The 26838-nt window shown below is 42.1% G+C and overlaps 1 long non-coding RNA gene across 1 annotated transcript; it reads right to left on the reverse strand.

Annotated features, from left to right (window-relative positions):
• Nucleotides 1-1820: 1820 nt before the first annotated feature.
• LOC144303330 (uncharacterized) lies at nucleotides 1821-25665 on the reverse strand. Its single transcript, XR_013370401.1, has 6 exons — nucleotides 21499-25665; nucleotides 21029-21305; nucleotides 17119-17232; nucleotides 16155-16249; nucleotides 4504-4643; nucleotides 1821-1956 (listed from the first exon to the last, which is right to left on the reverse strand). It is a non-coding gene; the product is annotated as an uncharacterized LOC144303330 (long non-coding RNA).
• Between the last annotated feature and the right edge of the window lie 1173 nt (nucleotides 25666-26838).

A 26838-nucleotide genomic window follows, 5' to 3' on the forward strand; every position in this document is an offset into this window, starting at 1 on the left:
AATAAACAAACAAAAAAAAACCAAATGGTCCACAAAACATTCTCCTTTCCTTCTGAAGGTTTTACGATGCATTGTTATCATTAACCAGTCTTTTACTATTAAACTTAAATGGCCAATTGAAACAAACAGTTCTGAGATGGTTCTTCCACCACTGATTAAGAGTGGGGAGGGGTGGCAGGTATTGGGGATAATATTCATTTCCCTTCTGAGCCTTCTGAGCTTTCTGGGCAGACTTGGTGACTTTGCCAGCTCCAGCTGCCTTCTTGTCCACTGCTTTGATGACACCCACAGCAACCGTCTGTCTCATGTCACAAACAGCAAAACAGCCCAGAGGAGGATAGTCAGAGAAGCTCTCAACACACATAGGTTTGCCAGGAACCATGTCAACAATGGCAGCATCTGGAAATGGGTTGTTCTTATGGTAATTTGCGCCTGTGCTATTGTGTGCGGGCAGTGCAGGCGTTGGCCCTGACTTCCTGTTAGCATGCTACTCTTATTTTTATCTGAAGTGGGATTAAATGATTTAGCCTATTGCAAACACAGAACCAAAAGTCCCTAGGAAGCCTGGGGCAGAATTGGTCAAATGGTTTTGAATTTATGGTGTTTTCCTTTGATGGAAGATAAGGTAACATAATAATACATTTAGGAGGTGGCTGTGATGTGATGGGAGGAATGTAACAGCTGAAGTAAAAAGATTTTCCCCCTTTCTGCTGAATTTGGAGTTGTCTTGTTAACCTAGCTATAATTCACATACCATAATATCCCCTCTTCAAAGGATACAATTCAATGGTCCATGGTATATTCACAAAGTTGAGCAACCATCACCACTTTGAATTCCAGAACATTTTCTCACTCCGAAAAGTAACTCCATACCCATTAGCAGTCACTCCCCATGCCCCTTCACTGGGTGCCAGCACCATCCAGACTTGTCTGCCCCCCCACTCCCCTCTCCCTGAGTCCCCCAATTATCACCAGCCAGGTGATTGACCAGAGATGAAGTCCTCTGGGCTCAGCAAAGGCCAGCATCATTGTCATTTCATGAACCATGAAGGTGACTCCCTGCCAGCACCTTGTCACCCTTGATAGCAGAGAAGCCCCAAGACCTCACTTATGCTGACATCCAGCATTAACAGGTGTAGAAGCACTCAGAGAGGGACAGGAAGCCCTGAATGTGAGCTGCCCTGGATGGCTTGGTTCCCTGTGGCCCAACCATGCACAAGGAATGGGATATGTAAGGCCAGCCTGAGGGACTAGCAATACTGCAGTGTGTCTCACCTAGAGAGGAAATGTCACCCTCTGATCTTGCACACATTTCTTGATTCCTGTTAAAAGGAACACTTATTCCCCTGGCCCAAGTTTTCATGGAGAGGAGGGGATTCAGGCTCTAAGCCTAAAGGAGGCACAGGATGCAAGGCACACGTCTCTCTAGCCTCTCCATGCTTCCTTTGTAGGGGAAGAGGGACTTAATACCACCTTGAAAAATGTATTAACATAATATATATTGTGATATGTATAAAAATATATAAAATATACACTTACATCTGTATTTGTTATTGTCTGTTCCTTCACTAGAACATAGTGTCCAATAGAGCAGCGGGTTGGTTTCTCCCCATCCCTGTTCCAGGCCTAGAATTGTGCTGGCAATGAAGTAGATGTTTATCAACATGTGTTGAATAAATAAGGGCAAGAGGGTCAGGATAAATAAGTGGCATGAAGTCAAAGTCCAAAATTTAACCTGGAAGAGTTTGTCACTAAATAAGAAACTCTGAACGTCAAGGCTCACATTTCTTTAAAAAAAATTATATTTTTTATCACATTTTCAGATTTTCTATTTCATGGCGACTTAGCACAATAGGACTGTTGTTTGGCAAGCCCAATCCCACAGCCATTGGCTGTTTCAACCTGCTGGCCACCCTTCTAGTCTCAGGATTTTCAGCTTTCGGCCCTGGCCACCACCTGCAGGTGAACAAAAAGACCCATTAGAGACTCAGAGAAGACTCATAGCGGGGAATCCTGGCTTTTCTTCCAGGGCATTACTGGTTCTCCTCTTGGCATGACAGACATGAGCCAGTCAATCATGCCCAGGGTAGTCCTCTATAAGAAACCCTGAAACCCCACCAGAAATGCAATGCCTTATAGCTACTGCAACTCTGAACGGTCTGTAGCTATAAGCTGCTTGATGTAGGATATAAAACCCCAAAGGGTGCGCTCTGGTAACAGTAGATAATGAATATCTTAGCTGACTTCAAAGTTTTGCTTTGCCAAGTGAAGTCTACAAATCTGGATACAGAGCAGAATTGCCCAAACCAGAGAGGAGAGGCTCCTAGTGGTGACAGACCTGCGTCATTGCTCTTCCTCAGGCAGGCCACTCCTTTAAATGAATGTCCAATGACTCTCCAGATGGGCTCTAAACTGTTACCCTGCCCAGGCCACTCAGTTCGATCCTGTCCCCTCCCTTGTACTATACCCCTAAATGTGTCATTCCTCTGAATCTATCTTAACTTCCACACTCGCCCCCAACCCCATGGGGGTCTCCAGCATTAAGAGCTAGCACTGAAATTTCCCCCAAATGGAAAAAGAGTCCAATCGATGTGTGATACTATGTGTGATGCAAGGGCATCCCAGGCTCAGCCTCAAATTTCATTTCAAAGGTTCCTAATTGAGGAATTCACACCAGTCTTTTACTCAATGGGAACTTTATCTCTTAACATCTGCAGTAACCTAGGCAATTCAAGTTGTAAAAAGAGAAAGTAAAGGCCACGTGGAAGCTGGGTCAAATAGTATAAATGATCTCAAGCATCCCTTTCAAGCTCTTAATGGTGTTGATTCAGCATAGAGTCTAGGTCAGTGACATTTTGCCATGATTGATGTTGGGGTAGAGCCATTCATTAGACATGGAGCCCTAGGCGAGGTTGATTTTTTTGACCTCTCTAAATGAATACATTTCCCCTCATCCCTGCCAGAGAGAGTGGAAAAATACTTTTAGAAGTTGGTCTACTAACATTAGCCTTAACAGGTTGGGCGACCTACTTAGCACTGGGTTTCATTGGCTACCAGTTGCCTAAGGGCATCTGGATGGTTGGTCCACAGCCACCACCATGTGTTTATTTATAATGCAGCGTTTTCAGGATAGAGGCTCTTTATCTTTCCCCCTTACCTAAACAGCAGAACAATAACCAAAGTATGCTTAACAACAAAAGAATGAGGGTAAGCATATTTGATTTTCAGGCCATGACGTCAAACAGGGTAAAGCATCAGCTTGGTCGTGCCGGTGATTTCAAGCAGGTTTGAACCCTACATGGTTCACCCAGTGTCAGACTGAATTCCATTGTCAGATACATAAGGAGAGTCTACTAGACTAGGAAGTATTTTTGCCACTCAGGCAAATATACAAAAAATTTTGCTCCTGAAAATGTGATTGTGACAAACATTGCTTTGTGTCATCAGTCTTATATCAGACAGCAACCTTACTATAACAATCCCTCAACAAAACCATATGGGCTATTAAGAGCAATTTTTAGGGGTGCCTGGTGGCACCCTAGTTACCCTAGTTGGTTAAGCATCTGCTTTTGGCTCAGGTCATGATCCTAGGGTCCCAGGATCAAGCCACAAGTCAGAAAAAAAAAAAAAGCCCCAAGTCCCCAAGTCAGGCTCCTTGCTCAGTGGGAAGTCTGCTTGTCCCTCTCCCTCTGCTCTTTCCCCGTCCCCTCAGCTCATGCTCGCTCTCTCTGAAATAATTAAATCTTTTTTTAAAAAAATAAAATAAATAAAAAATTTAAAAAAGAACAATTTTTTAATGAAGTCCAAGTGCACAAATATTGCATCACCCAAAAATGCAACTTCTAGCTTTCCAGTAAAGGTTACTAACATTTTCCAGGATCTCTTGTTATGAGGTTGCTTTTTTCCTTGATGATTCAGGTCAAGCAGCCTTCCTGATTCCCATCCCCCTGGGTAGAACTGATTACTTTGTTCCTGTGGCAGCCTGTACGTGCCTTTATTGAAGTGCACACTGCTGATGCATCTAGGTTTGTCCGTGTCTGTCTCCTTTACTGTTCCTTGTACTAATTGACAGTCAAGGCCATATTTTGATCATCTTTTCTTCTTAGTGCTTAGTATAGTGCCTGGTACAAAGCTGGCACCAAGTATTTTTTGTTGAATAAGTACATGAACAAAGTCTTGTGGAAATGATGCATCATGGCTAGTTTCTGCAGCTAAGTTTCTTCCATTAAACAAACCATGACCAATTATCAGGATTGTAAAGAGGTAAAATACAGACAATATTAACTTCCAATTTCCCATTTAACCCTCAAATTTTTCTTCCACATACCATTTCCTTCAAAGGATATTGATTTTTTTAAGATCCTTTTGAAAGTCTATATTCTATAAAGCTGAAGTTACGCAGCAAGGGTATGATCAGCAGTACAAGAAGAAATAAGAAATAGTACCTTTGTCCAAGCTCTAAAACTAATAAATTCTGTCGCATTAGGAAAGTCACTTCCTCACCTGTTGAGTACAACTATGGGAGGCACATGAGTTTCATTTCAACGATCAACTCCAATCAATTGGTAGTAATCACTTAAAACACCATGTTGAGTTTGGTGAGAAGGAACACTGGGATGGATTAGTGATATCTGCAATGTGTGCTGTGGAAAGAATGATGGAAAATAGGGTAGGTATTTGTCATTGTGGTATAAATGATCTCAAGAATCCCTTTCAAGCTTTATGCTTCTGAATTATATTTTAGTAGTGCATAGACTATCCAGCATCCTTTAACATTTATATTATGCATGTTGTATATGACCAGGATGTACTCAGAGTTTACTAGACCCTGGCACCACATAAAATGCTTCCCATTGATTGTCTCATTTCATCCTCAAAACAATGCTACGGAGCCCATGCTACTATTGTTCACACTACACAGGATGCGGAACCTGAAACCAAAGAAGTTGAATGGCTTGCAAGTTCACGTGACTGTAATAGTGTGTAATAGTGAAATCAGGATTCACATTCTGAGATTCTTTTTCAGAGTCCTTAATGAGTTTCTTAGAGTTCTAAACCACTTTGGGGTAGAGGTAACTGAGGTAACTGTTCCACTTTGGCTTCTTTCTAGACAAAAAGACTAAAATAAACTGTGCAACAGAAAAAAAAAAGAATATTAAGGGGTTAGGAAATTGCTTGTATTTTGCTGACAATGAATTGAACCATAAGTAAGACAAGGCAGTACAAATCTTAACTATTCCTGAATATTATAGGTAGGCTTTTGAAATGTATGGTTCCCTGGGAAAATTCAGACACATAATCATTTTTCAGTAGTATTAATGAATTAATGAAGTTGGAATATTTTAGATAAAATGAAACAGGAAATCACTCTTTATCTCCCTCTATATAAGGAGAGAATGGTTGAGAACTTTGGGACCTTCATGAAGACAGGCAGTTCTTTGAGGCAATTGGTCAGCAACTTCCACTATATACTGTTTTTGCCCTCTCTGTTCCATATTCCCTGACACTCAGCAGATGATCTCCTCTCTAATTTGTCCACTCTATTCCTAGTCCTTTACTCCAAGTGGATTCACCTGTGCATTATGCCCCTTCCAGTCCATAAAGGCCAATCTAATCCACCAGCAGCTTTTCTAGGCTCAGATCAGAAGAGGCTTCACAGAATTGAGCATGGTGAGTCACCAGAGATGGCTATCAAGGACCAGGTTCCCAAATTCAACTGACCAGTAGGTAGGGCAAGGGGTTTGGTCACACTTCCTTTCACTGAAGGCTGAAAAGCACCCTCTCCCAACTGGCAAAGGTTAGAAAAAGACATTTACCCTGATGCCCAGCAGGTGAAAGGATGTGCAAACCACTTCACAGAAAACGGTAATACCTGTAGTTGTACATTAACTTTCTTGTATCCTCACTCCATTCTGTTTTCTTTACCCAAGACTAACTTTTATATCATCTATGCTCTGGACCTCATCTTTTGAAAGAAGTTCTTCCCTTCTATGTTGGCGACTATGGTTTCAAATTAATTTCCAATTACTCATTAACTACATGGGTAGATTCTCTGTGTAAGAAATTAAGAATGCTGCAGATAAGGTTGAAGTCAGGTGAGTAGTTGCAAATATAGCTCTTGAGGGAGGGGACTGGGAATAGCACCTTGACGGTCATTGAAGCTGTGGCCATTGGTGAGAAATTTCTCCACCATCTTAAACCCTTTTTAAAAATAGTATCTTTCTCTTGGCATAAATAGCTTTCAATCACTCTCATCTTCAGAAACAAAGCCAACCAACAAAACCAAAACAACTCTCTTTCCCCTAAATCCTCCCTCAGTTAGCACCTCTTTCCCCCTTAGCCTCCTGTTCACTGCTTCTAAGGCTTTCTCTTTGTCTTCCAACTTTTGCAGTTCCAGCACCATATGTGTTCCTATTGTCGCCCTTGGGCTAGACAAAGAGGACACACACCAACAGTTGAAGTAAAAACCCAAGAATATCTTATTGCTGCCTTCCACTGACCCTTGACCCAGAGAGCTAACAGTAGGGTTAGGGAAGCCAGAAGGCAGAGGCAGAGCTCTCCTATGGGGCTGTATTCTCAGCTAGACCAGCTGCGGGCCTGGGGAAGGTAAGGAATGGCCTTTTCCCTAGAAGACATTGAGTGTTTGCACCCAGAGCTGCCAGCATTGGCAGCACTTCAAGAGCTCTTAGCATAGCTGGAGAGCTGCTCATTGCCAAGGCATTTCCTTGGTCAAAAGCTTATCTGATACAACTTGACACTTACAGACATGCCCAGCAAGCTTAATTCTTTACTTCACTCCCATCAGTCACTCTTCTGGGTTCATGTTAATGTCATTGTGTGCCATCTGAATAAAAGTGTTTCTATCATTATACTTAAGATCCTTCAGATTTATTTGGGTGACCTTCTAAAAGCAATCTCAAAAAAATGAGGTATTAAGCCAACAAATCCCTGGACCAAAACGAAAAGCCCCAGATCTCCTCAACTCTATCATTATATATGCACACAAACAAGCCAGGAAGACATTCTCTTTATAAAAGGATAGCAATCCAGTTGTCCTGATATAATTTAATAAATGTTACCCATCCTCTCAAAGATTGATTTTAAAGATTGATTGATTGACTCATGAGAGAAAAAGAGAAAGGCAGAGACATAAGCAGAGGGAGAAGCAGGGTCCCCATGGGGAGCCTGATGTGGGACTCGATACCAGGACCTTGGGATCATGGCCTCAGCCAAAGGTAGATGCTTAACCACTGAGCCACCCAGGCATTCCACCCATCCTCCCAAAGATTTAAAATATTTCCTTTATCATAAGCCTCATTTAAAAAAAAAACAGAGCCTTGCATATTTGAAAAGAGTTTATTTATTCATGAGAGACACACTGAGAGACAGGCAGAGGGAGAAGCAGGCTCCATGCAAGGAGCCCGATGTGGGACTCGATCCCGGGACTTGCCCTGAGCCAAAGGCAGACGCTCAACTACTGAGCCACCCAGGCATCCCCACAAGGCTCTGTTTTCGTTTTAGGTTCTTTGATCTCTAATCTAGTTCAACGTCAATACTATCCTGTTTTACTTGCTATAATTTTTTACTTCATCTTGATATTTAGTAAAGTAAGTCCCCCCCCTTTATTGTTCTTTTCTGCAAAAATATTTTGAGGGAGGAACTAGTCTACATGTTTTCTCTTCCATGTGAACATTAGAATCAGCTCAATGGTTTCTATTAAATATTCCTTTGAAATTAGCTAATGAGGCATTCCAAATCAGTGAGGATGACCTGGGCTTTCAAATAGTCCAGTATTGGAGACAACTGGATAGCTATATGGAAAGAAGATGAAATTACATCCATTTCTCTATTATCAGGAGAGTTCCAACATGAATTAGAGTTTTAATGTAAAAAATAAAGTGACTTGGGCCCTGCCTTCAACCCCAGTGGGGCAGACAAACATCCGTGTGTGTGGTTGCAGCAAGAGCTCGATAGCAGATTTGTGCAAAGCCGCCTGGGAACCCAGGAGGGTGTGTGAGCTCCACCTGGGAGCACGGTGAGGGCCTCACAGCAACTCTGAATCACAAATAAGAACGGCTTAGGAGAGAGGAAGGTTTGGCAAGCAGAGGCAAAGATACGGAGCTGTAAAAGGACACCTGCAAGATCAGGGAATGGCAGAGAGTGATGAGCACGTGGTCAAGAGGACAGATGCGAGGCTGAGAGAGGGTTAGACTGGGCTAGCTCATAAAGGACTTTGACTCTGGACCAAAATGCTCCTCAGCAATCTGGGTACAGAGTCTGTGTCTCAGAATCCACCCAGGAGGCCTTGGGAACATGGAAAAACCTTAGCTGTCCCTCTGATCAGCTGTTGCAGTTAGTTCATTGCAGGGAGAGGAACAGGCCTCTACCCTAACACTCTCGGGGCTCCCCTTACCTCCAACCCCATTTTGTCTCTACAACAGAAGGGCCGCTGGGATGGCTCAGTGGGTTAAGCATCCGTCTTCAGCTCAGGTCATGATCTCAGGGTCCTGGGATTGAGCTCTCCACTCAACAAAGAGCCTGCTTCTCCCTCTCCCTCTGCTGCTCCCCCTGCTTGTGCTCTCTCTCTGTGTCAAATAAATAGAATCTTAAAAAAGAAAGAAAGAAAGAAAGAAAGAAAGAAAGAAAGAAAGAAAGAAAGAAAGAGAAAGAAAGAAAGAAAGAAAGAAAGAAAGAAAGAAAGAAAGAAAGAAAGAAAGAAAGAAAGAAAGAAACCCAACAGAAATGACAGGGTCTCTGTAGCATCCGCACAACCTCCTGAAGTGGGTACAACCTGGCCTGAGTGCTTGTTCCCTCTGCAGACTTCAGCACTATACTGATCATCAGGAGACATTGGGGATTTTCCTCTGGGTTAAAAACACTTCAGCTTTGCCTGGTGCCAGCACAGGCCAGGTCTCAAAGTCTGGAGCCATCCACAAACAAGGTCCGTTCAGATAACTGCCATGAGCTCCCTTACCCCCCTTAAACTAACAAAAACACTCTTATCTTCCAGCCAAAAAATATGTATATATATATATATCCCTATCATCATCCAAATGCACCAACTTCCTATTTTTCCTGGCCAGCCGCCCCTTCTTCTTCATTGCCTCCTCCTGGTTTCCCAGCAGCAGCCAGCAGGCCCTGCAACCTGAGCAGTAGGGCAGGTAGGCTCTACCCAGGTGAGTGCAAGACACAAAGCATGGGAGCAGAGCACGGCCACTCTGAGGTCTCTGAGAGCCAGAGGCATCTCTTTCAAACCGGGGCCAGAGTCACTGCATGTCACCTGTTTTCAACACTTCAGAGTACAAAGCTATTTTCGTATGTGTATATCACTTCTCTTGGTCCTTGTCACAGCCCCATGAAGGCAGGATCTGATTTTTGTTTCAAAGAGGAAACTAAAATTCAGAGAATTTGAATATTTTTCTCCGGATCACTCAGCAGAGTTTGGAATTGAATTTATGACTTCTGACTAAATCCTGGGGTGTTGGCCCTCAGCCAGGCGTCACAGAAAGGATAGATGGCTTTGAGAAGCCCCAGAAGATGTGGTGTGTGATTGTATTCACACAGGCGAGTGCACATGCACATACACGCACACACACACACACACATACCCACACAACAATTGTGGGGCCTAATCCACTTTAGGAAACTCATTGAATAGCCAAAGCACTTAGCTCGGTCCCTGACACTGCACGGTGCTTCCCCTGGGAAGGAGACCGCCTTAAGGTCACCATCCATTTTTTGTGGATAAACTTGACAGCAGTTTGTCACACCGAATAGCAATTATTTGCTTGCAGGCATGCTGCTCTCATCAGGCTGCGGGCTAGTCAGCTCTCCCACAGTGCCTAGCATACGGTTGATCGTTAAGACACATTTTAAAGAAAAAGAATGAGTATGAGAGGCATGAGGATGGATAAACTCCCACTTCAGTCGCCTTGCACAAGAACATATTAATTCTGCTCAGTTAATAATATGCTCAGGACTCTTAAGTAGTCAGGCTCCATAGGAGGGGGTGCATAGGGCAAGTGGGCAGAGCCAGAGTGAGGTGCATCAGATGCATCAGCGCGCTAGGTGCCAGATGCTGGTGGGAAGGTGATACTGAGACAGGTAGTTCAGCAGGAGACATCTTGCAGTGAGCAGGGGAAAGCCCTAAATGGAAACATGCAGAGCTGACAGGCAATGCTAAGAGGTCAGGGGTGAGACAGCATCTGGGCTGAAAAGGGACAAGAGAGGCAGTCTGTGCCCATTGACCATGTTCCAATGGTTCCCCTCCAAGGGGGTTGGTTCTATCCAGTGTCCTCGTGCTGCACATCATCCTGAAGGTGTTCTGCTCCCTCCAGCCCACCGCTCTCAGAGCCAATGTGTGCATGCAATGAAGCCATTAGGTAGGAGGAGAGCCTGAGATGAAGAGACGGGACACTAAGACTCTCGATAATTCCTTCAAGTTGCCCTTTGCATTGAGGCCTGTCCTGTTGGCTCATTGAAGTTATGGCAGCAACAGTGAGTGGAAATGAAACAATTTAAAAAAAAAAAGCCAGTTGGGGGGCTCCTGGGGGGCTCAGTCAGTTAAGCATCTGCCTTTGGCTCAGATCATGATCCCAGGGTCCTGCTTCTCCCTTTTCCTTTGACGTCCCTCCACCCCCAACCCTCTGTACTCTCTGTCTCTGTATCTCTCTCTCTCTCTCAAATCAATGAATTTTTAAAAAACAGTTGGGAGAAAAGTGGAATAGATATCAATTGTGCCTTGCTAGGCATTAGGAAGGTCATTAATTTTTCCTTCACCTTCATATTAAAAAGCAATGCCTCTACTAGTTGCTTGGTTAGTGAGAAGTCATGGAGACACGCGCTATCAGCACCCAAGACAAAGGCTTCTTGTCAGATCCTAGGACCTGGCAGAGAAGAGTCTGTGAGGACTTGTCCAGACCAACCAGGGGAGGCTCCGTCTGGTGAACAGGTGTACTATTGGTCCGGCACAATCAAAGCAAATGTCAGCAACGGAGGAGAAGCAAGGATGCTCATGTGAAACTGTCAGGATATTCCCAACCAATAAGTGGAATCTGGAGACAAAGGGGGGCCTCATGTGAGGCAAGCAGAGTTTCTCCTCAAGTTCGGGGTCAGTCTTTTGAAGAGGACAGGGCTCTGGGAAGTTTAGTAGGAGAGAGGTTCCTATAGAGAGTTCAAGGTCGAGGCTCAGCGATAAGAACAAAACATGGGAAGGGGAAAGGATCTTTCTCATCGTGGTGGTGCAAGGGTCTCAATGCTCAGAACACAAGGCTAAAGCTGATTGAAAATCACCTGCCTTGGGCAGCCCGGGTGGCTCAGCAGTTTGGTGCTGCCTTCAGCTTGGGTCGTGATCCTGGAGTCCGGGGATCGAGTCCCACTCGGGCTCCCTGCATGGAGCCTGCTTTTCCCTCTGCCTGTGTCTCTGCCTCTCTCTCATGAATAAATAAATAAAATCTTAAAAAAAAAAGAATTGGTAATTTTGTATTCTTGGGGTAAATAGCACTTCAGATCATAAGGTAGCTGGATCATGAGGTAGCTCTATTTTTAGCTTTTTGATGAACCTCTGTACTGTTTACCAGGGTGGCTGCACCAGTTTGCGTTCCCACCAGTAGTGCATGAGTGTTCCTTTTTCTCCACATCCTCACCAACAATTGTTGTTTCCTGTGTTGTTGATTTTAGCCATTCTGACAGGTGTGAGATACTATCTCATTGTACGATTTGCATTTTCCTGACAATGAGTGATGTTGAGCATCTTTTCATGTGTCTGTTGGCTCTCTGTATGTTTTCTTTGGAAAAATGTCTATTCATGTGTTTTGCCCATTTTTAATTAGATTATTTGTTTTTGAAGTGTTGAGTTTTATAAGTTTTCTTTTTAAAAGATTTTATTTTGAGAGAGGTGGGGGAGGGGCAGAGAGGGAGGGAGAAAGACAAGCAGACTCTGCTCTGAGTGCAGAGCCTGATGTGGGGCTCGATCCCACAACCCTGAGATTACAATCTGAGCTGGAATCAAGACTTGGATGCTCAACCAACTAAGCCACCGAGTTTTATAAGTTCTTTATGTATTTTGGATACTAACTCTTTATAAGACATATAATTTGCATGTATCTTCTCCCATTCCATAGGTTGCATTTTAGTTTTGGTTGATTATTTCCTTTACTGTGCAGAAGCTTTTTATTTTGATGTAGCCCTAATAGTTTATTGTTACTTTTGTTTCCCTTGACTCAGGAGAAACAGAAAGATATGATATGCCTAATGTCAAAGAAGTTACTGTGATCTTCTAAGATTTCTATGGTTTCAGATCTCATGTTTAGGTCTTTAATCTATCATGAATTTATTTTTGTGTATAAGAAAGTGGTCCAGTTTCATTCTTTTGCATGTTAATATGCAGTTTTCCCAACACCATTTATTAAAGAGACAGTTTTCTTCCCATTGAATATTCTTTCCAGCATTGTCAAAGATGACCATATAATGACCAATTTGACCATATAATTCTGGATCCATTTCTGTGTTTTCTATTCTGCTCCATTGATCCATGTGTCTATTTTTATGCCAGTACCAGACTATTTCGATTACTACAGCTTTGTAATATAACTTGAAGTTCAGAATTGATTCCTCCAACTTTGCTTTTCTTTTGCAAGATCCCTTTGGCTACTTAGGGTATTTTGTGGTTCCATACAAATTTTAGGATTGTTTGTTCCAGCTCTATGAAAAATGCTGGTGGTATTTTGGTAGCATTTCCAGTAAATATGTGGATAGGTTTGGTATAGACATTTTAACAATATTTATTCTTCCAATCCTTGAACATGGAATATCTTTCCATTTCTTTGTGTCTTTCTCAATTTCTTTCAAAAGTACTCTACAGTTTACAGAGTATAAATCACTTATTTGGTTATGTTTATTTCTAGATACTTTACTGTTTTGGTGCAATTGCAAATGGAATTGATTCCTTAATTTCTTTTTCCGCGGCTTCATTATTGGTATATAGAACTGCAGCAGATTTCTGTACGTTGATTTTGTATCCTGTGACTTTACTGAATTTATCACTTCGAGCAGTTTTTTGGTGGAGTATTTCGGATGTTATATATCGAGTATCTATATCCAGTCATCTGCAAATAGTGAAATTTTACTTCTTCCTTGCCCATTCGGATGCCTTCTATTTATTTTTGTTGTCTGACTGCTATGGCTAGAATGTCCAGTACTATGTTGAATAAAAATGGTGAGAGTGGACATTCCTGTCTTGTTTCTGACCATACAGGTAAAGCTCTCAGCTTTTCACCATTGACTATAATGTTAGCTGTGAGTTTTTCATATATGACCTTTATTATACTGAGGTATGTTTCCCCTAAATGCACTTTGTTTGAGGGTTTTTATCATTAATGGATGCTGTATTTTGTCAAACGCTTTTTCTGGATCTATTAAAAGGATCATATGGTTCTTATCCTTTCTCTTATTAATGTGATGTATCACATTGGTTTGTGAGTATTGAACCCACTGCCTTGCAACCCAGGAATAAATCCCACTTGATCCTGGTGAATGATTTTTTTTTAACGTATTGTGGGGTTCAGTTTGCTAGTATTTTGTTCAGGATTTTTGCATCTATATTCATCAAAAATATTGGCCTATGGTTCTTTGTGTGTGTGTGTGTGGTGTCTTTAACTGGTTTTGGCATCAGGGTAATGCTGGCCTCATAGAATGAATTTGAACATTTTCCTTTCTTTTTTTTTTTTTTTAGAATAGTTTAAGAAGCATAGGTATTAACTCTTCTTTAAATGTGAAGCCATCTAGTCCTGGACTTTTGTTTGTTGAGAGTTTTTTGATTATTGATTTAATTTCTTGATTGTTATCAGTCTGTTCGAGTTTTCTATTTTGTCCTGTTTTGGTAGTTTATATGTTTCTAGGAATTTATCCATTTTTTTCTAGATTGTCTAATTTGGTAGCATATAGTTTTTCATAATATTCTCTTAAAATTATTTGTATATCTGTCGTGTTGGTTGTTATTTCTCCCTTCTCTTTTGTGACTTTATCTAATTTGGTCCTTTCTCTTTTCTTTTTGATAAGTCTGGCTAGAGATTTATCAATTTTATTAATTTTTTCAAAGGGCCAGTTCCTGTTTTCACTGATCTGATCTGTTGCTTTTTGTTTTTTAGTTTATATATCGTTTATTTCTGCTCTAATCTTTATTGCTTCCTTCTTTCTGTTAGCTTTAGGTTTCATTTGTTGTTGTTTTTCTTTTTTTTTTTTTTAATTTTTATTTATTTATGATAGTCACACAGAGAGAGAGAGGCAGAGACATAGGCAGAAGGAGAAGCAGGCTCCATGCACCGGGAGCCCGACGTGGGATTCGATCCCGGGTCTCCAGGATCGCGCCCTGGGCCAAAGGCAGGCGCCAAACCACTGCGCCACCCAGGGATCTTTGTTGTTGTTTTTCTATCTCCTCTAGACATAAGGTTAGGTTGTTTGAGATTTTTCTTGCTTCTTGAGGTAGTCCTGTTTGCTATATACTTCCCTCTTAGGACCACTTTTGCTGCATCCCAAAGGTTTTAGACTGTTGGGGTTTTTTTTGTTTTTTTTTTTTTTTAATTTCTTCTTTGATTTCCTGGTTGATCCATTCATTGTTTAGTAGCACGTTATTTACCCTTCATGTATTTGTGGTCTTTCCAGATTTTTTCTTGTGGTCAACTTCTAGTTTAATAGTTTGTGGTCAGAAAAGTGCATAGTATGATTTTAATCTTCTTGTATTTATTAAGGCCTGTTTTGTGGCCTAATATGTGATGTATTCTGGAGAACATCCCATGTGTACTTGAAAAGAATGCATATTCTGCTGTTTTAGGATAGAATGTTCTATGTCTGTTAAGTCCATCTGGTCCAGTGTGTCATTCAAAGTCATTGTTTCCTTGTTGATTTTCTGCTTAGATGATCTGTCCATTGATATGAGTGGGGTGTTAAAGCCCACTACTATCATTGTAGTATTATTGATCAGTTCCTTTATGCTTGTTATTTGTTGTTTTATATATTGGGTGCTCTCATGTTGGGTGCATAAATATTTATAATTGTTAGCTCTTCTTGTTGGATCATCCCCTTTATTATTATATAGTGCCCTTCTTTGTCTTTTGTTACAGTCTTTGTTTTAAAGTCTAATTTGGAGGTTCCTGGGTGGCTCAGTCAGTTAAGCATCTGCCTTTGGCTCAGGTCATGCTCTCAGGGTCCTGGGATCGAGCCGCCCCACATTGGGCTCCATGCTCAGCAGGGAATCTGCTTCTTCCTCTCTCTCTCCCACTTGGTTCTATCTCTCTCTCTCTCTCTCTCTCTCTCTGCTCTCTCAAATAAATAATATCTTTTTTAAAAAAGTAGCTTGTCTAATATAAGTATTGCTACTCCAGCTTTTTATGACATTCATTTGCATAGATTTTCTCCATCCTCTCACTTTCAATCTGCAGGGTCTAAAATGACTTCTTGTAGGCAGCATATAGATGGATCTTACAATATTTTTATCCATTCTGACACCCTATGTCTTTTGAATGGAGTGTTTAGTCCATTTGCATTCAAAGTAATTATTGATAGATATGTATTTATTGCCATTTTATTGCTTGTTTTGTGGTTGTTTCTGGAGATTTTCTCTCATCCTTTCTTGCCTTTCTCTCTTTAATGTTTTGCTGATTTTCTTGACTGCTATATTTGGATTTCTTTCTCTTTATTCCTTGCATGTTTCTCAGTGGTTTTTGATATATGGTTACCGTTAGTTTTGTATATAGCCTCTTCTGCAAATAGCAGCCTATATGAAGTTGATAATCATTTAAGTTTAAATGAAACCAGGGCACTTCAACTCCATAATAGCTGGGACACCGAAGTGTGGTAGAAAATGGACTGGCTTCAGATCATCCAGCTTTGAATCCCAGGCTTGCCCCTGACTCATGGGCCAGGATGTGACTAGAGAATAATGTTGGTCTCGGTTTTGCCTGAGACTCCAATAGGTGCCCGTCACTCCCATATTCCAAATCCTAGCAGCCTGTGTAGGATTTAAGAAAGAAGATCTACAGACAAAACCATGTAGGAAAGAAAAGAAGTTCACTTTTTCAAGGAGTCAGACTTCAAAAGGACCGACTGGCAAAAACAAAAAATAAACTACAAAATAAAATCCGTGATAGATACTTTACCTTGTCAACAGTAGCCTGTCATGGTAGAGAAGCAGCAACTTTTTCACATGATTATCATATCCTCCAAAGTCATAACATACAGTCAGATGTCAATACTGCAAAAGTCAGGGTAAAGTTTTTGATAGAGTCAGGTTAGGAATCAAATGGCAGCCCCCACCCCCACTGGGAGAAGTAGGGATTATAGAGTCTGGAAACCTAACAGACTGGAGAAGGTCGAGGCTTCACTTAATGAGTGGACCAGAACCAGACTTGGTGAGCTTATTATTTTTGGCTTATCTCCCAGTGCAATCTGGTTTGGGTTTTTTTCCCCCTGTCTGATTGGGGAAAAAATTATATACACATTACCTAAAATGGCAGCAGGACAAAGTGTCAATTTTATTTTCAAAGCATGTGGCTGAAACCCTGTCACTACTTGCAAATCCAGGAGTTAAAATCAGAGAGCTGGAAGGAAATTAGAAGTTGGAGCATGTGCCTAGAGAACTGCCAGCATGCTGTGGGTCCCAGCGCTCACTGCAGAGAGGGAGGTATGTGTGTGTTGGGGGCTTCCTCCTCATGCTATCATCACTGGCATGAAGGGCTTACTCCAAGGGCTTCCTTTATGGGGGAGACAGCTAAAGAGGGCATGCTGGCAGCAGCAGTTTGGGCAGCAGAGGGAGCTGCACCGTTGGGGTGTCACTGTACTCCCAGAGGTCCAAGGATGTGTTGGTGTTTGCCCAAGACCAGATGGGGCCCCTGGCAGAAAGGCCTGCCTGGCCACCTTGAGGCTCTGCAATAGGGGGTTTGCCTTGGAAGAAAGAGGGCCGAAGTTGCACTGAGAGACACAGGGGCAGAGGGAGGAGCTACTAAGTGACCAGCCAGTAGATACATATCCTTCCCCATAAAGGAAAAACAAGAGAAAAATTTTCAAATTGGAAGCACATCATCAAAAAACCCACAAAAGAGAAAATCATCTCTAAACACTTACTAGGTCAGAGGAGACTAGACCAGAAAAGTGCTCATCAAGTAAGACTTTTCCTGTCCTTTCCCTTTTCTTCCTCTCTCCACTGCAACCTTGCAGTCTTTGGGATTTATAGCAAGTCTGGACGAGGGAAGGAAAGGCAGTATTACCAGGAGAGCCGAAGTGGCCACAGCAGGCTCCTATAGTAGGTCCTGGCTGGGGAAAGGGAGCAGCTTTATTTTGGAAGTTTATGGCATAATTGTGTTTAAAAAAACAACACTGGACATTTCAATTATGGATCTCATATCACTGGAAGACTAAGGCGACTGGGGACTTTTATTACATAGAAGTTATGGCACTTGCATGAAATCTTATCTCAGTCCAGGAAAGAATCAGCTCCACAGCAGGGGTACAGGGTGCCAGTGAAAAAAGACTAAGTTGCTATAAGATTGTTCTTGTGAGTCCTGCCCTTTCAGTGACCAATTAGGGTGGTGTACTAGCTCCTTGTCACTGCTCTAACAAATGACCACAAACTTAGTGACTTAAAACAACATACATTTTTATCTGACTACTCGGAAAGTTAGAAGTCCAAAATGGGTTTATAGGCTGAAATCAAGGCAATGTTCTTTGGAGGGTCTAGGGAACAATCCATTTCCATACACTTTCCAGCTTCTGGAGGCTCCCATATTCCTTGCTTGGTGGTCTCAGATTACATCACCAGCTCACATCATCAGTTGTCAAATTGCATTCTCTCTAGCTGACCCTCTTGTCTCCCTCTTAAGAGGACCCTTGTGGACATGCCTGGATGGATTGAGGGGTTAAGTGTCTGACTCTTGATTTTGGCTCAGGTGTGATCTCCTGGTTGTGAGATCAAGCCCTGCATGGGGCTCATTACTCAGCAGGGAGTCTGCTTGAGATTCTCCTTTCCCTCTCTCTCAGCCCTTCTCTCCCAGCCCTCACACATGTTCAACTCTCTCTCTCAAAAAAAAAAGAAAAAAAAAAGACCCTTGTGATTACATTGGATCCCCCCTCAAATAATCCAGGATAATCTTCCTGTCTGAATATCCTTAATGTAACATTATCTGCAAAGTCCCTTTTGCCATATAAGAGAACATATTTGTAGGTTCTGGGAATTAGGATGTGGACATCTCTGGGGGGCTTTTACTCAGCCCACCACAAATGGATAGATGGTCTTGAAAAAAGTCACTATATTCCTGGAATCTTCCTGCTTTTCTTCCATAGAGTGAGGATAATAATACCTTGCAAGGTTACAGAACTTAAAAGAGGTTTGGTGTGAAACACCTTGCATAGTAAGGATTCTGTGAGAATCAGGATTTTTCATTCATTCACTTGGTAGATTTACTGAGTACCTACTACATACCAGGCAGTGTTCATAGTGCCAGATGTGTATTTCTACAAGGAGGGGAGGGCAAGAGAGAGCAAGGGCTCTGGCTGCTGTAAAATGGAGGGTGCTAGAAGGGGTGGGCATCCAAATTGGGGAATGGTTCAGAAAAGTGAAAGCAACCTCCTGATTGATGCCATCAAGTACTGATGCTAATTCATCTAAATGGTGGACAGACCTCATTAAAATAGTCAGCTCATGTCTGCTCTTAGGTTCAAGAAATAGTGGTCTGGGTATATGTATTAATAGGATACACAAATAAAAATGCACAATATTGGCACACCCTAGACATTTGTAGAGATTAATTCAGAGGCCTAAAGGAACTCAGGCAGACAAATGGCTGTTGTCTGGAAACAATTTTGTATTTAGAAGCACAGCAGTAGGTTAAGTTCTGGGCTCAGGTCTAAGGCATTTGCATCAAATCTTCCTTGGGTCCTCTAAATTGTGTTAAACTAATTAAAGCAGGAGGCCATTGACTGAGGTGGCTCTAAAACAATGGCAGACATATGCAGACAAACCAAAATGTAAGCCTGCAAGTATCTTATACTTTGTACCCACGAAGACAAACTCTAAGGACAACCAATCACCAACAGCCAACTAGGCTTTTTTTTGGGGGGGGGGTTATTTATCTATTCATGAGAGACACAGAGAGAGGCAGAGACATAGTGAGAGGGAGGAGCAGGCTCCCTGCAGGGAGCCCAATGCAAGACTTGATCACAGGACCAGGACCTAAGCTGAAGGCAGATGCTTAACCAGTGAGCCACCCAGGTGCCCCCCAACTAGGTTTTCAATCAATAATTTTACTTTACTTTCAGCTTTTCTCTATGCAATTCTCCCTTTGAGCTCTTGTTGATAGAGTGTTCCTAATCACTTCTGGTTTGGTGCCACCCACCAGCTGGAATTAATTTTTGGCCAAATAAATGTAAAATCTTTTTATGCCTCAGTATATCCTTTAACAATGGGTACCTATTAGATGTTGCATTAGAAAGTTGAGGCTATGACTTTATAGCTCTGGCTCCAAGGGCAGAAAATAGAAACAATTTTTCAATGGATTAAGAAGCAATATGGGGAAGACAAGAAATCCTGAGGGAAAGAGAAAACAGCCAAAGAATTGCTAAAAAGAGCACAACAGCTTTTGCTGTTGGTAGAGTTATAACTCTTCCTAATAAGAGGAGTCTCAAAAAATCAATACTTGCTATAATCAAAGAGAATGTCTTACTTCTAATGGCCAAGCAAATTCCATACACATTTTTTTCCTGAGCTTTCCTTTTCTCACTTGACAATACATATTGACTCTATTTAAAACCAAGAGCTAAAGAAGACTTTTTTTTTTTTTTACAATGAAGAAATATGAATGGGTTTGTGGAACAAGGGGGAAAAAAGCAATGAAGAAAGCAAAAAACAAAATGTGTCCATTTAAACTGTAATGATGAAGACTGGAACAACATGGAAATGTAGAACATGGTACAAAGTGTACAACTGTAATCTTGAAAAATAAATAAATAGATAAGGATGGGAGGGAATCTGAAAAAATTCTAATTGTGAGAAAGTGATAGAACTCTGGCTGATAGCCCTCTCAGTTTTTTATCTTTCTGAAATATTAGCATAGTCTTCAGGTTAAAATAATTTTGATAAAAAATATTTTTTATAAAATAGTGCTTTTGATAAAAGCATATTATTTACAACTGGGGACCCTCAAAACTTCTGATCCTGATTTCTTAAGCTGTTCTACTAGGCATCATTCCCCCTACTGCTACCCTAATTCATAAAGTTTTTACTGGGATTCCTGGTCTTTTTTATATCTCCATATCTCCCCCTGGTGTCACATTAAACATTTTTTTCTCATTCCTAACCCGGCTCTTTCAGAACTATCTTTAATTATATTAATAGACCTCTTCTTTCCCTCTCTTTAACATTTTGACAAATTGTGATTAAGTGCCAAAGCCCCTCTTAAATCACACACTCCCCACTTTGATACAGGTCCACGCTGTTAACACTGGCACAGCTACGTGAACAGAATTCTTTGAAATCTTTTTAGTTTAAAATATCCCATAAAGGTCCTATTTGTAAAACACTATAAAGAGGTGGAATCATGACAGGATTAGCAAGATAATTAGAAAAAAATCAATAACACCCAATAGCAACAGAAATCTTGTTTTTCTGGGCAAGCAGAAATATGCTTAGTTAAGACATGTGGTTCAGGAAGACTGTTATCAAGGCCTGGAAAGCCTTTTCTTTTAAAACACGTGTCTATTAATATCCAGTGGAAATGTAAATATCTTATCAGGAGATTGGGTTCTGCTCACAGTCTATCAAATATTTCATTGATGTCTTTCTTTACCTTTTAAAACTTGGCTGTAGAGGCCCCTACTATTATTTGACACAAAAGAGAAAAAAACATGTAAAATAGATTAAAAATATCTATTTTTAGATCTCCATGCACAACCACCTCTTCAAATCCATATCTTCCCATTTCTGGGAAGATCAATAATTATTTCTCTTAAAATGGTTTTAGCTCTTGAACTTAAGAAATACCTTTAATTACTTTATTTCAACTCATCTTCACAGCACGTTGAGAGCGTCATTATTGTCCAATTTCACAGATCAGTGGACTGAGGCTCAGAGAGAGAAAACAGCTTCCGAGTAAAGAGTCAGGCCCCCTTTGCACGTTGCCACCCCGGGGGTTCATAGGTATTATCATGGCAACAATACGGAGGCTACAAACAGAGGATTGATGTAGGTGTACATCTCGACTATATCTTCACCTTCTGAGGACAGTGAATCACGGTCTTGTCAGAATTTTGGGTTCTCTCTGGACCTTTTGCCTTTGAATCAAGCCTTCCCACCTGACCAAAGCTATCAATCCACAGTGGATGTTAACTGAGCACCAATGAAAAGGTGAGTGGTGCACCTGATGCAAAGAAGTATGCAAATGGTCCCTGCTGGCCAGTCTGGTTGGAGTGATAGGACCCAGAGGTATGTGACACTCTTGTCACACAACTTACATTGCTAGTCAAGGCAGCACATTCCGGGATTCTGGGATTAGCCTGTTTCCTGGTACAGATTCCGGGATTAGCCTGTTTCCTGGCCAAGGCTGCAGGACCTGCACTTCCAGCATCACCCTCGCTTCCAGTTTCCAGGTCCTATCTTGACCCAATGCAAAAAGATTTAATCTGACCAGCCACATAATGTGGTGTTCAGTATCAAGCCTTCTTAGCATCTAGATTAGCTCTAGGTCTGATAGCTGGGATACTGCTGGTGTCAGCCAGTCCCCTTTCGGAATGCCCTAATTCTGGCTCTGGTCTCATTTCTTGTAGATTTCCTATTCCACTCAGAGGCCTAGAAGGCCCCGTCCCCAGCCTTCTAGTCAGGCCACCCACTGGTCCTCCTGACCTCCTGAGTATCCCCCCAACCCAGATTCCCTACAGCTGAGTGGTGCATCCTATGGTGCTCTTGTGGAAAAGCAAAGGGCAACAAAATTATAGGGTGCAGCAGCCATTGAAAGTCAAGGGTCTCATGTCACCCATGTGAGCATCATGACCCACTGCAGCAGCTGCATATCATTGCCCTCTAAGTCATAATACCCCAATGAAAACAAAGGCAGACAATGGTTTGTGTAACTCAAGCCTGGATTTCCATTCAGCCACCTGCTTCTCTGGAAACCGCCAACTCAGACCAAAGTTCAACCTGGTTATAATTCCGGCAAGCAGCTGCATCTCTGATAAATAATTAGTTACCAAATTAACTGTGACCTTGGCACCTACCAGGCAAACCACTTCACCAGGTTTTTAGACAGCACTTGTTTTCCAATCTTGTTTTCTTACGCTATTTTTGAAATCACGTGGTTTTAAGCACTTGGCTGTAGGTATCATACAAGCTTTTGGTCTGGCCAGATTCCTGCATAAAGTATGTGTACATGCATGTTCGGTTCAAGGTAGTTCAGTAGTTCCATATTTCAACAAGGTGAATTCAGAGTTTCAGCTCCAAGCTTTTCCACCTTTCTCTACCTTTCATCCCTCTTTCCAATGGGGAGGTATCTGTACCCAAGAGCCATTGTCAGGGGTTACTGGCTCTGCTGAGCAGTGGCTTGGTGGTTCTTTTCTGGTCCTTATCTTTATGAACTGGCCACACTATGACGGTCACCCTCACTGTGGGTCCTGCTAACTAGGCCCCTTCACTCTACTTTTTCCTGGCTCTGATGCCAGGCCTTTCTCGGTGGACCACCTGACTCCCAATCACGTCGGATCCCCTCTTCAGGTGCCATGTGGAAATGATGTGATGCTTTCTTGTGCTTCCCAGGGCAGCTCACACACACACTTGCCCTGAGTCCACAGACTGGTACCCCTCCGTCAGCAGGCCCCAAGATAAGGATTCATCTATTTACATTTAGTATGATTACCAACATTGTTAGAGATCTGAAAACAAGCAAAAAGGATGTTGATCATATAAATGAGTATTTACCCAAAAAACACTAATTCAAAGGGATACATGCACCCCTGTTTTATTGCAGCATTATTTATAATAGCCAAACTAGGGAAGCAGCCAAGTGTCCATGGAGAGGATGGATAAAGAGGTTATGGTATACACGGTGGAATATTATTCAGCCATAAAAGAGAATGAAATTTCGCCATTTGCAACAACATGGATAGAACTAGAGAGTATAATGCCAAGTGAAAGAAGTAAGAGAAAGATAAATACCATAGGATTTGACTCATATGTAGAATTTAAGAAAACAAATGACTAAAGGGGGTGGGGAAGGAAAAGAGAGACAAACTAAGAAATAGACTCTTAACTACAGAGAACTGATGGTTACCAGAAGAGAGGTGGGTGGAGGGATGAGTGAAATAGGAGATGAGGATTCAAAAGTACACGTGTTGTGATGGAAAAAACTAAAAAACAAAGATAAAAGAAGGATATACAGATACATAGATATAGACGGGCACATGTTTGCTTCCTTAAACAATTTACCACGAATAGTCTGACATTTACACATTTATTCACAAGGAAATCTTTTTTGAGTGCCTACTATGTGCCAAGCACAGCTGAACCCTTGAACAACACGGTTTTGAACTGTTGATAGGTCCACTTATATGCAAACTTTTTTTGATAAATAGAATACTGTAAATGTATTTTCTCTTCCTTATGATTCTCTTAATAACATCTCCTTTTCTCTGGTTTGCATCATTAAAAGAATACAGTACATAATATAAATAACATACAGCATCTGTGTTAATCTAGACTATGTTATTGGTAAGGCTTCCAGCCAAATGTAGGTTAATAGTTAAATTTTTAAAGAGTCAAAAATTGTATGCAGATTTTCAACTGTGTTGGGGTCAGCACACTTAACCGACATGTTGTTAAAGGGTCAACTGTACTAGTCTAGGTACCGGGGATACAGGGATAAGCAAGATGAGACATGAATCCTGATCTCATGAAAATTAGATTCTAATGTGTCAAGTCAGACAATAAACAGGGTCTCATTTCACAATGAAAACTGAGCTTATTTTGATTCTTACGTCTGAACACTCCATGAAATACTAAACTTCCCCTAAACAGGACTTGCCTGAAAGCTCTGTAAATTCTGAGTAGTTCTCACGATGCAAGAGGTACAAATTCCCCAGATTGTGCTGTGGGTTATTTATCAGGGTATTAAGTAGTACAGAAATGACCTCTTTGAAGACAACATAAATAGTTATTCATTACTGAATGCTTACGATGTGCCAGGCACCATGCCAGGCTCTCTGTATGAATCATGGCTAATTCTGAGCACAATCCTAAATTAGGTGGACTTGTTGTGTGATTAGTAACCCCACTTTGTAAGTGAAAAAACTGAGCCTGATATCATTTAAGTAAATTATCTGAGGTCACACAGACATTAAGTAGATGAGCCTTAATGGGACTCAGATGGTCTAGCATTACTCTCTTTACAAAGAGTTGGGAAATCCGTAACAGGAAAGGCAAAATTATAAGTAGGAATTCTTAGAGTGTTCAACTCAAACTTTGCCTTTACATTCAAGAGTATATAGATGTAAGCTGGAGGAATTAGGGAAAAGACTGGCCTGGGGATAGAAGTAGAAATAGAGTTAAAGCTTGTTTGTTAAAGTTTGTTTAAGCTACAGTTGTTTTTTTTTTTAAGGTTTTACTTATTTATTCATGAGAGACACTGAGAGAGAGGCAGAGACACAGGCAGAGGGAGAAGCAGGCTCCACGCAAGGGAGCCCGACATGGGACTCCGGGATCACACCCTGAGCCAAAGGCAGACGCTTAACCATTGAGCCACCCAGGTGTTCCTAAGCTACAGTTTGTTAAAGCTAAAGTTTGTGGAAACACCGACAGTTGAAGACCAAACAGAAATAAGACATCTCAGGAAGCATAATATAGGAAGGTGTGTAAAAATAGAATCCATTTTAGGGACATTCAGTTCCCATATAAACTTCTGGGAGATCTCGAGGAGGGATCTCGAGGAGACAGGGAAGCAGACCCAGTGCAACCATTGTGTGGGCATAGATCCTATCCTAGAAACTTCCCTCCAGCCCTCTCCTCATGTTGTCTCCCCTTGTTCCTCATGCCCTCTCTAGATGCCAGTAAGCCAGTCTTCCAGCAGGATGGCAACCTCTTCCCTTGCATCTTCAGTCTTGGCCCTGGACCCAGTGTCTCAGGTACAGGCAGGTTACTCCGGGGCCATTCCATCAGTCCAGGCCTCCCCAGGCCCTGAGCAGACCCAGACCTCTGGTTAACCTCTAGGAAAATCAAATTCTCTGCCTGCACCATCTTCCCTCATCGTGCCCTTGAGAGGTACAGGAGAAAAGCACCCTGTCAATGGAGTTAGACTCGATTAGGGGAGTCTCAGGTGCTATGTTCCCACTTGGGGAGCCAGGAGAGAGAAAGCAGATGCTAAGAGCTGCCCATCAGCCCTGCCCTTGAGGGGATCCTTGAAAGTCAGGTCCAGTCAGGTCTAGCAGCCTTTCATCTCTGCATCTGTGTCTTGTGGACACCTTCCACTTTGTCTTGCCTTGCAGACACATCTTCTCTTCCACAAGATTTAAGTTCCTTGAAGGCACCACAGAGTCAGTGCTCCATAAACCTCCTCTAACCTTGCATAAACATTCTCTCATTAGAGGAGGAACCCAGCCGTGGCCTGTTCTTACAGGAAAACACAGCCCAGTCTAAGCCCCTCAGTGGTAAGCTCAGAGCATCACATAACTTCCTCTCCTCCCTCCCCCCACCCTCTCCTCTTTTTCTCACCTGATCCTTTCCCTTTCCGGCTTTCTGTTCATTGGAACAGAAATCACTGTGACCATGACCGCATTATGGTGAATGGAAACACAAAGAACAGAACTGATTAAGCTGTTTGGTGTTTCCTGTCACGTAATCTACCCGGACCCAGGATCACATCAGCTGTTCCATTCACAGCTCTTAAAGTGTTTTATCCTCTGCTTCTGCCTGTTTGACCCATTATTTTTATTTGTCCCCTTTCAAAGAATGTATCTACTTTTTTTTTTTTTTAAGATTTTATTTATTCATGAGAGACAAAGAGAGAGGCAGAGACACAGGCAGAGGGAGAAGCAGGCTCGCTGCTGGGAGCAGGATGCAGGACTCAATCCCAGGACCGGGATCACGCCCTGCGCCAAAGGCAGACCCTCAACCGCTGAGCCACCCAGGCGTCCCTACTTTTTTAAGTGTGCTTAGGAAACTCTCTCCAGGAAAAGTTTCTGGAAGGTGGGCATAGACTTGATTCCTGGTGTGCTTACAGCACTAATACCTCAGGGTAAACTGCATAAAGACATTCTTTCTAATACATGATTTGTGCAGGATTTATACTTTCAGGCTAGTGCTAGAGATAAAAAAAAAAAAAAAAAAAGTGAGACAGGTGGAGTTTGTCTTCAAAGCCTCTCTCCTTCACCATCTCCATGTCCCTCACCTCCCAGGCCATCCCTCCCTGCCTGCAGCCTGCACCCCAGCCCTCCAGACTGGAGTCTTCCACAGAGAAGATCTAGTGTGAAGAGTTTGACCTCTTATGCTAACTTGCCTGGGTTCAAACCCATGGGAATGAAATATTCTTAAATTTAAAGCATCCAGGGGATCCCTGGGTGGCTCAGCAGTTTAGCGCCTGCCTTTGGCCCAGGGCGCAATCCTGGAGTCCCGGGATCGAGTCCCACATCGGGCTCCTGGCATGGAGCCTGCTTCTCCCTCTGCCTGTGTCTCTGCCTCTCTCTCTCTCTATCATAAATAAATAAATCTTTTTAAAAAAATTTAAAGCATCCAGGACGATGCTTTGCACTCACAATGAGTTGAGAAATAATAATACTTCTAAAAACTGCAGCACCCGCCAACAGCCAGATCAA

The sequence above is a fragment of the Canis aureus genome, chromosome 32 (genome assembly GCF_053574225.1).
Source record: "Canis aureus isolate CA01 chromosome 32, VMU_Caureus_v.1.0, whole genome shotgun sequence".
In the NCBI taxonomy this organism is placed as follows: Eukaryota; Metazoa; Chordata; class Mammalia; order Carnivora; family Canidae; genus Canis; species Canis aureus.